Here is a 14584-nt window from a genome sequence, read left to right on the forward strand (position 1 = left end):
ACATTTTAAAAACAGCCTTGTTACTCTATTTCATTTTGGCCTTTAAAAAATAACTATCCAGTTAAATTGCTCCATCCGGATAGAGTGAATTTGGTTGTGGTTGTTTCAGATGTTCTTGTCCAGTTTTGTTCTTACATCCGTTGCCTCAGATTCCTGCAACTAAACTTGGATGTACATTCCAATAAAGGTTAGGATAAATGATAACATGCTTCTGAAGTTGGACTTTTTGCACCATTACAATACTTATAGGCAACTAGTCATCATATCTTCTGCTCTCTGAAACACATGTTAATGCTCAATAGTACACATACATGGTTCTTTAATATATTTGCATTATACTAAGATGCATTCATTTTCACTGGCTTTTGTCCTTAATGGCTTTTTCCCCCTTACATTACTTTTACTTTTATACTTTAAGTAGTTTTGAAACCAGTACTTTTATACTTTTACTTGAGTAAAAAACTTGAGTTGATACTTCAACTTCTACAGGAGTATTTTTAAACTCTAGCAGGGGTGGAAAGTAACAAATTACATTTACTCACGTTACTGTAATTGAGTACTTTTTATGAGTAATTTGTAATTTTCTAAGTAGTTTTTGAAATATGTAATTTTTACTTTTACTCGAGTACATTTTGACCCAAGTATTTTACTTCGCTACATTTGAACCCCCTCACGTTACTGAGTACAAAATTTATGGTGAAAATCTTGTGGGCATTTTATTTTGGTTTATTGTGAATAGCAGGATCCTGCGGGCATTGGGCACTTTATTTTGTGTTTGAATACTTTGATTCTGGTTTTAGTGTTGTCGGTTGGACAATATGACTGAAAATAGTTTGCACTTTACAGTACAGGTTGTGACTGTCCTTTTTGTCCTGTTCTGCGGAAGTAAAAGGATAATGTTACTGAGCTCAGCTGAGCTTTTACAAGTGTGGATGTGTACTTTAATACGCCTCGAAGTTAATTAAAACAACTTGTGCTGGATTTGATTCGTGACTCATCCTTTTTTTGCATTAAATAACTGAAAGTAACTTTTACTCAAATTACATTTTAAATGAAGTACTTTTGTACTTTTACTTGAGTAAATTTTTAGATGAGTACTTTTACTTTTACTTTGAGTAGGATTTAAGCAAAGTAAATATACTTTTACTCAATTACAATTTTTCAGTACTTTTTCCACCTCTGAAACTCTAGTAACTTCTACCTGAGTAATGAATGTGAATACTTTTGACACCTCTGTGGAGAAACGCGATCAGACCAGAGGTGTCGGTTTTCATTTTTCATGTTTTCCAGCTAGAGGTCACAGTTTCTCTGAATGAAAGTTTCTCGGAGCGCCTCGTTTCCTCCCCGCGACTCTTTTCCTTGTTTTGAAGCGCTCGGAGGAGTGGAGACACGCGGAGGGAGGAGAGAGTGAGAGAGGGAGGGGGATGAAGCACGGCCGAGGGAAGAAAGCAGGAGACCCTTTTTTCCTGCTCGTAGCCGGGAGATTTTGGTCGTTTTTACGCCGTGAAACACCCCCCCGGAGAACACGCGTAATTGACGCGGAACCGCGCGGCAGCCAGGACGCACGAAGGTAAGGAGCCGCTGCCCAAATTATGGTTCCGCGTTAAATCGACGCAGAGCCTACGGCGTAGGGTACGCGTACGCGCGCCGTACGGTGCACGTCGCCGCGTACCCTACGCCGTAGGCTCTGCGTCGATTTAACGCGGAACCATAAATCAGCCTTTACGCGGATGTCCTCCAGGGAGAAAGGGAGTCCCAAAGTAACGGAAAGACTGAAAAGGGAAAGGAGAGTTGGCCCGGCTGAGGTTATGGAAGGTGGAAAACTTCATTTACACCAAAAAAGTAACAGCGGGATCCTCTGCTGACTGTGGGCAGGTTTCGTTGCTTTTAAACGGCGTCTGAAAAAACTGTGTTCTGGTTTGGTGTTCAGAAAAGAAAGACTGGCAGAGTTTCCGTAAGCGAATAAAAAAGGACAGACACGATGGTGAAATCATGTTTGTTTTACGTTTCATTTAGTCATTTATCGTCAGGAAACTGTCAGTCAGCTGTGAGGTCACTGATGCGTCACGACTACATCACCTGGATGCAGAGGAGTCGCCGGTCCATCACGGCTTAGGAGCAACTTAAAGCCAGGGGACCTATTATGGCATCTAATACCTATTTAAAACAGACATTGAATGTCTTAAAAACAAGCTTTTGATTGTTTTTGCTAAATAAATTAGAAATTCAGCCTCTAAACCATGTCTTTATCTTCCCATTCTCTAACCTCATTATCTATGCAGGATTCTGAGTGGGCGGGGCTATGATAATGAGGCTCTGTGCTGATTGGCTGCCTGAATGACGCGATACACCGCTACGAAAAAATGGCGGAAGCTTCGGCCGGTGGAGTTACACCGTGTCCTTAAGACTGCATGCCATGCGAGCGAGCGTCAGCAACAAAATCAATTCCATTGCTTTATTTTCTTTTGGACTGTCCTAACTGGCTGCAGCGCTGCACAGCACGACACGGCGCGCCGTTTTGAGCTGAACATTTGTCGGACGCCCTGCTTCTATTTTCTTCCTGTTGCTCACGTTGAAAGCGCTGTAGGAAACGGTCACGGATGAGGAACGGCTGATCCAGTTAGTTGAAATGAGAAGTTATCTCTATGATTCCTCCTCATTTCACTACAAAAACCTCAATAAAGTGGAAGCTGCTGGAGGGAGATGGACAGAGAGCGTCCGATGTCACGCAGTGCGACGCGATAGTCGGACGCTCGCATGCAGTTAGGACACAGTGTTTAGTTGTGGGCGTGGTTTGCATTTTGGTTACGTAACGAAAGGGAGCAGAATCTGAACGGCTCGTAGAAGCCACATCAGACTGGATGGATCCTCCGGGCGGCTGTAAAGACACTGCAGAATTTGGTTGGTTTCCTCCTTCTCTGAGTTGGCAGGCTGAAGGGAGACCACTTTATATATGTTAAAGCAAGAAAAAACTTGTTTTTTCATAATAGGTCCCCTTTAAAGGGGGGATTAGTCAAACACAGGGGTGTAGAGGAGGAGGAAGAGGTCCGGGTGGGGGGGGCTTTTACTTAAAGGTTTTCAGAGAATGTAAGAACCCACTAAAGTGGCTCCTTCTGGACATTTTTACATGTGTTAAATAAAACACACTTTTCAACTTCTGGACCAGACCCCTTGTCGTACACGGTTCTGGTCTCCCTAGAAACCCTCACAGTCTTCCCAGATTGGCATTATATCCACGTACGAATCAAACTCCACACATAAAACTAGTCCAGACCCGTGTCTACTCCTACGGGCTCTCGCTACGGGACGTAGTACGTAAAGTGGACCAGTCTCTGGAAGCAGAAAACCTCCCTAGTTCTGCTCTCTCGCCTCAGACTACACAACGTCTGCTGCGTTTCCGTGAAGTCGGAGTACAGCAGCAGTAATCGTTGGCAGTTTGGAAACAGTCCCACTTACAAACACTCAAAGGCTGACGAGACCCGGGTGTTTCTGACGACAGGGATGAAGGAGCAACGAAGGGAGTCAAAAAAGGAAAACTCACTCAGCGGTTTATGTTGAAACTCTGAGTTTGTTGATCCTTAACTGTGTTTTCCGAGGCTAGTTTACCCTGAGTGAGCGGGTTCAGCCGAGCCGGTTCCAGAAACCCGAGGAAACTCATACTTGGAGTCGGTTACCGCGGTAACCGACTCCAAGCATACTGCATCTGGTCTGAGTCTGGGCTCATCCTCATTACAGGATGGCACTAACCAGGTCTAGAAAGCTTAAAGGGGACCTATTATGAAAAACAAGTTTTTTCTTGCTTTAACATATATAAAGTGGTCTCCCCTCAGCCTGCCAACTCAGAGAAGGAGGAAAGCAACCAAATTCTGCAGTGTCTGTACAGCCGCCTGGATGAGCCATCCAGTGTGATGTGGATCTACGAGCCGTTCAGATTCTGCTCCCTTTCGTTATGTAACGACGGGCGCGATTTACATAGGTTGGCCTCCGATATGTGAAACCACGGCCACAACTAACTCCGCCGGCCTGAGCTTCCACCATTTTTTCGTAGCGGTGTATCGCATCATTCAGGCAGCCAATCAGCACAGTGCGTCATTATCATATCATAGACTGGGATGCTGCAGACATGGCTCAGAGGCTGAATTTCTCATTTATTTAGCAAAAACAATCAAAAGCTTGTTTTTAAGACATTCAAGGCCTGTTTAAAATAGGTATTAGATTTCCATAATAGGTCCCCTTTAAATAGGAAGATCGCTTCAGCTCACTTCACGTTGCCATGGTGACTCACGATACCAGGGCTCCATAGATGATGTTTTGCTTTTTTTTTTATATACATAGTCATACATAGTCAACTCCGAGTCAACGTACTCAGAGTGGCCTGACCCAACTCTGAACACCTTTCCTGAAACCCAAAACTCAGAGTTTGTTGAGTTTTTTTTAACCTGGAGTTTGTTGCTCCTTTGTGAAACAGGTGCAAAAGAGGATAAGAAACAAAAACTAAAATGTATCTAAACACAAGAACTGAAAAAGACTGAAAAAATGAAAAAAGAAAAACACACCACAACACCAGTTCTCGGTGGCGTTGAGACTCAATCCTGAAACTTTAACACTCAAAACATTGGTTTATTAGTTCTGGCGCTCCAATAAACCCTGGACTTCGTGGTTAATCCAGTCGTGTGATTGGCTCGTAGAGTCTCGGTGGAGACGTTCTGATGCCGTGTTTCCCGTCCAGACTCTGACGCCGGGGGGGTTTGGGGATCTTGGCAGAGACGGCGTGGCGAGTTCCAACTCCTGCACAACGGGCGTGGCACATTTTTCCAGGTGGGACTTTCCAGCATAAAGTAATGATGCCACGTTGCCACGGTAACGCTCGGCCAGCGACTGTCCACTGATTTCCCTCTGCTGCCGTCCCCAGCTGTTACCTCTGAAGACTTTTGGTTCATCACAGTAAAAAGCAGCAACATGTGAATGAGGAACATGCAAACCTTCCACTTCCTGTTTCACGTAGAAATGTAGTTTTAAGGTCGGCTGATTGTTAGATATTAGAGTTTCCCCCTGCAGCGAGAGGATTGTGAAGCTCAGGCAGGTCAATCCGGAGGTCAGCGCTTTACCAGGTAAGATGAGAGGACGAGCGGCCCGAGAGGTCAAGTGAATAATTCAGAGGTTAATTGTGCATGGCTTTATAGCCGCAGCGCTCGGGGCTCAGCGCCGCATTGTGTAATATGTCAAAACGGCGCCTCACTTTCCGGGACCTACTGCATCGATCCAGTGTTTCCCGGGAAACAAAATATATATTGATCCCTGATTGGGATGCAACATACGATATCGATCAAGTCTGGAACAACATGATCGGATCGGGACATCCCTACCAGTCAACGTACTTGACCGGTCTGAAAGGAATCGGCTATGTGAGACTCTGCAAGAGTCTTCAGGAAGCTTCCGGGGGGTTAAAAGAGAAGGGATCAAACCCACCTGGGTGATATTTTACCGTTCACGATAAACCGCCAAAAAAATTCCCCACGGTAAGAATTTGTCATCTCGCGGTAAAAATGATAAATTCCCGTTGATGATGTTTTTGTGTAAAGCTGATTTATGGTTCTGCCTTAAATCCACACACAACGTACGTGAAGGAAGGAAGGAATGAAGGAATGAAGGAAGGAAGGAAGGAAGGAAGGAAGGAAGGAAGGAAGGAAGGAAGGAAGGAAGGAAGGAAGGAAGGAAGGAAGGAAGATAGAGCCTGAAAAAAAGAAAGAAAGAAAGAAAGAAATGAGCCTGAAAGAAAGAAAGAAAGAAAGAAAGAAAGAAAGAAAGAAAGAAAGAAAGAAAGAAAGAAAGAAAGAAAGAAAGAAAGAAAGAAAGAAAGAAAGAAAGAAAGAAAGAAAGATAAATTCCCGTTGATGACGTTTTTGTATTGGTATTTTTTTTATCGTTATCAGGATAAATGCCAGAAATTATCGTGATAAATTTTTCAGTCCATACCACCCATCCCTACCATCCATCCATCCATCCATCCATCCATCCATCCATCCATCCATCCATCCATCCATCCATCCATCCATCCATCCATCCATCCATCCATCCATCCATCCATCCATCCATCCATCCATCCATCCATCCATCCATCCATCCATCCACACCTCCATCCATCCATCCATCCATCCATCCATCCATCCATCCATCCATCCATAAACGATTCTCGAGGCAGAGAAAATTCCTCGACCATTTTTTGTAATCTAATTATTCGAGGAATCATTTCAACCCTACTTGACTTATTTCAGCCACAGTGGAAACACAGAGAACGTCAGAATCTCAGCTTCTAGATGAAACGACCTGGACATGCCTCAGCGCGTCGTTGTTGTTATTATGGATGAAAACTTTCCGCCCTCCTCTGCAGAATAAAGCTCTGTCTCGCTGCTGTTTTAAACACTGTATATCTGCCGTATCTAGATAGAAATGTAATCACAGGATGCCACCTTGTCCGCGCTCAAAGGCTGAGTATAAATAAACTTTACGTCAGTGTAGTTAATCATCATATATGTGAAGATACGATCTGTGTTCGGTGCTGATGTGTATTCGTGCAGCAGCTTGTAGGCCTCACGCGAGGTCTGGCGGTCTCACGCTGCGGTACAACTTATCAGAGTTGGCTCTCAGTCGTATATTTAATGGCTTTTTTTCTTTATTTTGAATCAAAGTTACTGGTAAAGGCAATTATCAAGAACTCTCTTTCAGCGCTGCTTCCTGTTATTGTTAGTGAAACAGATTTGTGGAAGGGAAACATCCAGGAGCAGCCGCGGCGTCACCACACGGGAGCCTCCGTGGAGCGGCACGCAGGTACGGCGGGCGTCATTTATATAAACAACAACAACGTTTGTGAGGTTGGATCAGGAGGCGTGGATGAGGCGCCACACAGACACGCCCGAGCAGAAGCAGCTGCAGCAACGCTTCCGTTGCCGATGTCTCACATGACCAGATCTGTTATATTAACAGATTTTAAACAGTTTGCAATGATTGGCAAATTAAAAAAGTGAGAAATCACTGGATGGACTCAGGAAAACCTCTGGAAGTCACAGAAAACACTTTGACTGCCGTGAAAACGTACCGCGTGACATCATTTAATACCTTATTTCTATCTAACGCTCCAAAACAAGGACAGGTAATCAATTCAACTTGATTTCAGGATTATTACACTTATTCCCAAACGACTGGAGACTGCTCCATTAGTTCATCTTAGCAGCTTCCTGCTGCTTCTTCTGACAGATTGAGGGGCTCTGAAACAAGTTGTACTGAAGCTATAATTAGCAGGACCTCTGATAAGAAAAGTACTCGCCAATAGAGACATGGGAGATAATGCCGGCGGCTGGTTTGGGAGCGCTCGAAAAGGAGGTTTTAGACCTCCAGAGGTTAATAAAGAAATAAAATCAAGCACAGAGAGAAGCGCACATCATCTGAGATGTAAAATGACCTCAGACACAAAGTAAGATGTGTAAAAACACGCTGACGGTAAAAACAAAATCAGCACATTCACAAATTTATGTAAAGAGATGAAAATTCTCACAGACAGCAAAACTGCCTCAAACATTTAGACAAACGTAAATTTAACCAGAAACACTCAAACAACCACAAAAGGACATAGAATTGACAGAATGGCGCATAAAACAACCCTTTCCCCCCAAAAAAAGTCTACAACTACAGTATTCTGGTCTTAGACTCCATAAAACTGGACAAACCCTGCATGAACCGGTGCAGGTACCAGATCTGCTCGGGGCCCCGGGCCTGCTGAGACTGGAGACCAGTCCAGGGCCAGGGGGGACCCTAACCCCCCCACGGCAAGCCCACGGGGACCAACTACAGTTCAGAAGAATCAGATCTGCCTCTATTTATATTCTTACCTCTATTTCAGATTTCCTTTGGCAACCTAAACGTGATTCCCCGTACCAATAAAGCCCCTTTGAATTAGAAGATGCATCGATTGTATTTATTTATTTTGTTCAGTCAATTATTCTTGAATACGTCATTGATAACGGTAGGAACACATATTGGCTAAATAAACGTATTTTTCACATTTTATTGTCATCAGAACACAAATACTAGCGTGATAGAGTTGGTACGTTAAGTCACACTGTTACTTTTAATTGTGTAATTTTTTGATGCCTCCCGAATGGCGGCGTGTCTCCTCTCGGGACTTTCAGCAATGACGGTCAGGCGGGGGTGGATCCCTTTCTATTGGTGATGTTAGATACCACCGATTTCATTTCCGCTCTGTTATTGAGTAAAATTCAGGCTGGTATCGGTGATGCCGATTTGATACCGATACATTGTGCAAATACACCTAATGTGCCCGGTACATCTAAAAAAAATAAATAAATGGTGTATTTTAGTTTAAGGATACAAGAGATCACTTATTTAGCTATTTATTCTAAAATCAGAAGTATACCGAGGTAGCGGCCTCATTCACAAGACAGGCGAGCTGTTACAACAACAGAAAAAACAGATTGTTTGAAAAAAGTGTTTCCATCACTAAAAAAATATCCTAACTAAAATAATAAAACCGTTAAAATAAATAAAATAATAATAAACAAAAATAAGAACTACAATGAAAATGAAAAAAGTAGTTCCTACCAGCAGCGTGTTGTTTACACAAAATCTGAATAATTTAGTTACTTTCCTCCGTATTCCTGTTAATGATATGCATTACCACAAATGACTGAAGTATCAGAAGTATTGATATTTTCATTTGAGAATCGATTTTAGAGCAAACAGATCTGGTATCAGAAGTATCGATATTTCAGCATTGATTCACACATCACTACTTTCTCACGATAATGATGGATTTCTTTGTACAAGTCGTTGATGTTTCCTACGAAGAAAGGAAATCCCACGAAAACCTCATCCGTAAGTTGTCCGGACCGACTGCAATCTTTTATGCCATCGTGCCAACGTCCGGCCAACGGATTGTGATGTCATCAAAAAGGGGGCAGGCCCCTGAGCAGATCTGGCACCGATACGGGCTGAACTGCAGTTATATTTAATATAACCTTTAATTTGTTCTAATCAAATGTTGCCAAACCTCCGATCGTTTCAAGTGTCGCTACGGCAACGACCCCTTGAAACGAGGGACAGCGCCGCTATTAGGGGGCTAAGGGGCTAACGTGAGCGCTAACTACAGATGACTTTGTGAACCCAGGGTCATCAGAAGGTGACGATGATGATGTTACATCATTAATTCCTTATGAGATAAATGAGTCCCAACATGTAAACAAGTTATTTAGCCACTTGAACCACCGCTAGTGGCGTATCGGATGTACGGATGAGAGAACCGCATATATCAGCTCGTCAAACTCTCTTATTGGTGGAAACTCCACCTGTTGCTGCACCGCTCACTTCTCTGTTTGCTTTTGGAGAAAAACACAGAGATAGAGAGGGAAGATGCCTGAAACGCTGCAGCTGTGCTCGCGGGCTTATCTCCTCCCGCAAGTCGCTGGTCGACCGACCGGCAACAGAAACTGTTACGCAACCGTCCCGCTGACCTCTAGCCACTGGAGCGAAACCTCCCCAGTGGACCGCCGTGAGCACAGAGCTCGCCTCTGTCATCGTGACACACCTGAAGGCTGCCGGCCAGGAAGGAGGGATGCACCACCTGGCTGCTTCTACCCTCTTCATTTCCACGGGAGCAGTGACTCAGGATGCTTCTGCCTTTTGCATCGTGTTGTTCATCTGAGAGCTTATTTACCTGGTTTTAAAACGTGGTAAGGTTGTGTGTGTGTGTGTGTGTGTGTATATGTGTGTGTGTGTATATATGTATATATATATATATATATATATATATATATATATATATATATATATATATATATATATGGACCCAGGATTGCAACCGAGGTCCACCACTTTGGGCCCTTAACCCTTACTGCCCCCCCTTACTGGACTACTGCTCCTAGTCCAAAACCCTTTACAGGACACATGGAGGTAGGAAACAGTTCAGACCAGCAGGGAACGAGGGAAAGACAAGACCCGATATACACAGAAGGGTTGACGAGACACAGGTGCAGACAATCAGGACAGATGGAACCGGGGAAGTCACTCGTAACTGAAACAAAGACACGGGTTTCAAAATAAAACAGGTACCAAAACAAACCATGACACACACACACACACACACACACACACACACACACACACACACACACACACACACATATATATATATATATATATATATATATATGTATATATATTAGGGCTGGGCGATCTTGGACAAAAATAAAATCCCGATTTTCTTCTCTGAAAACCCAATTTTCGATTTCGATTTCGATTTCGATTTTTTTGGTAAAACTACAAAAGACAATGGAATAAATTGTTTCAAATATTTTATCTTTATTTTTAAAGAAAAATAGCAAACAAATTTCACTATTGGGAATGAAGTGCAATTGAAAGATACTGTAAATCCTTCTTGAGTTTAGTAAAGTGACAACATTTACAATTTTCTTGACCAAACAAAGATGACTAGACGGGCTCTGTCTGTAATGCAGCCAGCTGCAAAAAAGGAAAATCGATTTTCCGATTTTCCTTTTTTTAACATTGATTGTGATTAATAAATCCGATTTAGATTTAAAATCGATTAATCGCACATCCCTAATATATATAAATATATATATATATATATATATATATATATATATATATTTACATTTACTATTCCTTGATACTTGCAGCTTTAGAACAGAAAAATGGTGTACATGACCCAACATACAGTAGAAGGCCTCATCAGTCATTTAAATACACACACACACACACACACACACACACACACACACACACACACACACACACACACACACACACACACACACACACACACACACACACACACACACACACACACACACACACACACACACACACACACACACTCACACTCAGTTTTGATAATAGACCAGTGTTCGGCTGAGAAACCAGACACGGCTGCTCGGACAACACATCCATTCATGTGCGCGACCTCCGACCTGTGAAGCCAATCAGAGGTGACTCTGACGCTCAGGTAGTGTTACGCACCTTTATCTGCGCCGAATTACAACAATAGTTGATTCCAGCACTTTAAAGAGTAAAAACGGCTTGGAGGAAGAACTGGGTAACTGTGGTTAACTGTGTAAGTCGGGTAAATGTGTGTTTTTACAGGGAAACAGCGGGAAAGTAGGTCGAGGTCTTCTAAGCTGGTAAAGGTGGTTTAGATGCAGGTTGTCACCCCCTCCCCAGACACACTTTATGTTTCCATTGTGGTTTTCAGACCAGATATGAAACAGTTCATGACCTATTTTAACTCATCGGCGTGCAGAATCTGGCATTTCCACGCATTTTTAAATCATGAACGACGTCATTTGCAGCCGAATGCCTCATTTTCATAAAACTTTGCCGTTTAAGAGCACATTTTCCAGCAGAACCGGTTCAAATCGGTTCGCGCTCTGTGTCAAGTAGCGCGAGAAGACCTTCATAGCGAGACACATGATTGGAACTGAACTGATTAGCGCCAGATCACAGCGAGGGAACCTTGAAAATAGTCCAAGTCAGTCAGAGCAAACACATATTTCTGCCGGCGTTCTCGTACTTTTGAGATGCGAAAAACTCAAAATAGATAAATATTAAAGAAAGGTTCCTTAAATGTTGAATAAAGTTAAAAATCAAAGTCTGAGTTTAAAGTATTGCTGTTTCACAAATAGATCAAATGTTTACTTTATTATTACCGAATAATCACAGATCACAGTCAGTTAACTCATCAACAAGCTTATGGAAACTTGTTTTATATATTTCCCAGCATCCACTTTGCATTCTTCTTCTTTGGTTGAGTGTAATTACAAAGTCTGAGGCCTTTTTTATCTCTCGTTTCTGACTAAAACTGAAACTGCAAATTTGGTGAAGACGTTGACGGGTGCTCTTCATCCTACGTCAGATTGGCGGCTGCAGCTCCGGACCGATTCAGTCAAAACACTTGTCCTTTTGTGTTGGCGGCGTCTTCTGGATGAGACGCTGGAACAACATCACCCTTCACAGTCAGATATGTGAAGCAGTTGTCCACAAAAAATACTGGATTCCTCCATATTATTTTTATTTGAATACTGCGATGTCTCAAAACAAAACTGAATCCATGTATATTTGTTTTTTTTTTGGTTGCTGATAGCATACAGCCAGGTATCGCTTCCTAAAAGTAAGCAAATATTAATCAAAATGAAATTGAAATAGATTTTTCTTAACAAAAGAGAAGTCCTTTGGGCTGCTTTAACCCGTTAAGCCCCGGAGCCCCCTGCACAGGCGGCGAATGCCAGAACATAAGTCTGACATCAGGCCAGCAGGTTCAAAGCAGAAAGATCCAGGTTATAGTGCGGGTAGTTGATTTAGCTTCATTTTGGGACGACAAACTGCTCTCGTCTCCATGGATCCAATAACCCGTGATTTTCAACCAGTGTGAAATCTATTAAAGACAATAGTGATGCATGCAAGATGTGGCAGTGACAATTTCAGAGCCTGAAATAAGTTAAATCCCTTTCTTGCCAGACAACTACGAAATGTTCTCATTAACGTGTTTGCGACTGGTACATTCACCTTGTGTAAATGTAAAATGAGATGCAGCAGTTTTATATTTCCCTGATGTAAAAGCATTAAGACTAACTCGGCTCGACTTTGTGAGCGAGTATCATCAGATCCAGATGATGATGGTTGTTTTTATGCCGAAAAACCCTTGAGACATAAAAAAAAAAACAGTAGAGAACTGCAGGTTTTGTACACTAACTAGCTCATAAACTTATTTATTTATGCACAAGGTAAATGAACACATCACGAGATGTAAATAATAGCATTTTTCAGTTGCTTGGAAGGTAATTTCGTCCCTTGTTTTGTCACTTGGGTTTGAATCGACCTCCAACAGCTAGGCTAACAGAGGCTAACCGGGGCTAACAGTCTCTCTGTCAGAGCGCGTTATCGGACGGAGCGAGAGGGAAGTGGTTTTTATCCTGTTATCAAACTCCGGAGGCTTAAAAGCAAAGTCCCAAAAAATTTTAGACTTTGCTTTTAAAAAATGAAACCAAAATTGTCTTTTGATTTTTTTCTGTCACAGCGTCACAAATGTTGTTTGGCCTATATGGTGTGTGTGTGTGTGTGTGTGTGTGTATTTTTCCATGGCTTTGGCATTCCTGTTAAAACACACATTCTTCAATGTCTACTCGTGCACGTTATATTTTTAGCTCCAAAGCTGACGTCACCTTGGCAACAAACAGTAAAGGGCGGATCTCAAAACACGCACACACACACACACACGCACACACAGACACACACACACACACACACACACACACACACACACACACACACACACACACACACACATGGTTCTTTCCTCTCTCACATTTACACGATTTCTCTGTGTTTTGCACTTTTTTCTTAGTTTTCTCCAGTGTGTCTCACGTTTAAAGAGCGTAGGAGAGAAAACACGAGGGAGTAGACGTTGATCCAGCCTTAGTGATGAGGCGTGACCGCAGCTACGGCACTAAACCTGAGGCCGAGCTTCTCTCGGCTCTTAATTTGAGTATTTCCATATGGTCATGCGTATTTACCCTCAAGATTAAGAGAGAGTGGACAAGCAGCAGCTTCAAGACACATAAGAACTTAATTATCAGGAACATCGGCACTTAAATAGAAGCACTCATCACTGTTGTCGTCATGGTAGCTGTTGCTGCTTTCACGCAGGACTTGCATCATTTTCTTTGTTGACGTGTTTTTTCACTTAAAAAAAAAAGCCAAATGATTTAGACTTTGTGTTTTATCGGGATGACAAGCTCCCACGTTCATGTTTGACAATTTAAAAAAAATTAATAAAAGAATTAAAGGTTATGCGATTTTGGGATGAGCACCTTTTTCACTTTAAATGAATATCTTCCATCTCATGAGTTCTTTATTTTATTTTAAACAGACTGGAAACAGCCTGAAGGGTCAGGGCTTGTGCTCATGCACGTGAATTAGGGGAAGTGAGGAGAGGGTTGGGAGAGTTCATGATGGGGTGTGTTTTCTTGGGGGGGCGCTGGAGCGACGAGGAGATGGGAGGATCTATATTTCTGTATATTGGTAATGATTTGTTTCAAATACCAGTCATCCAGAAATTCCTTACCCCACCTTTTAATTATTGGAGTGTACGAGGACATTCACAGCTTATTCCTTATTCCTAATATAATTACATTTTTTTTTACATTTAATTTTCTTTGAAGAAGGAAAAAAATGCAACCTGCTTCTTTCCAGATCTTAAAATTAAATGAATTCAGAACGTTGGCTGTGGTTGGACAACATGACACTCTTAACGGTGCGTCCTCGCCGCTCAGGAGAGCTAGGTTCTGATGATGCAAAGCCAAGCAGGAAAGACATCAGCAGGGACATGAGCTGTTGCTGCCCATCAATCTGTGGAGGGTTGCACCGTTTCCAAACCATTTCCAAACCATTTCCAGTCCGTTGTTTAGTATTTAGAAAGATGATTCGCAAGCTGAAAACATTCGAGACAGTTCTGAGGAGCGGACATCCTGGCAGCAGTCAAACGTCTACAATTCCAACC

The 14584-nt window shown here is 42.5% G+C and overlaps 1 protein-coding gene across 1 annotated transcript in view; it reads left to right on the forward strand.

The window, feature by feature from the left end:
• The first annotated feature begins 1390 nt into the window (after nt 1-1390).
• Nucleotides 1391-14584, forward strand: part of LOC133451502 (probable phospholipid-transporting ATPase IM) — a 49119-nt gene continuing 35925 nt past the window's right edge. Inside the window, exon 1 of the mRNA XM_061730616.1 lies at nt 1391-1570. The gene's annotated coding sequence lies outside the window, so the exon portion shown is untranslated. The remainder of the gene's footprint in view (nt 1571-14584) is intronic.

Source organism: Cololabis saira, chromosome 9 (assembly GCF_033807715.1).
Source record: "Cololabis saira isolate AMF1-May2022 chromosome 9, fColSai1.1, whole genome shotgun sequence".
Taxonomy (NCBI): domain Eukaryota; kingdom Metazoa; phylum Chordata; class Actinopteri; order Beloniformes; family Belonidae; genus Cololabis; species Cololabis saira.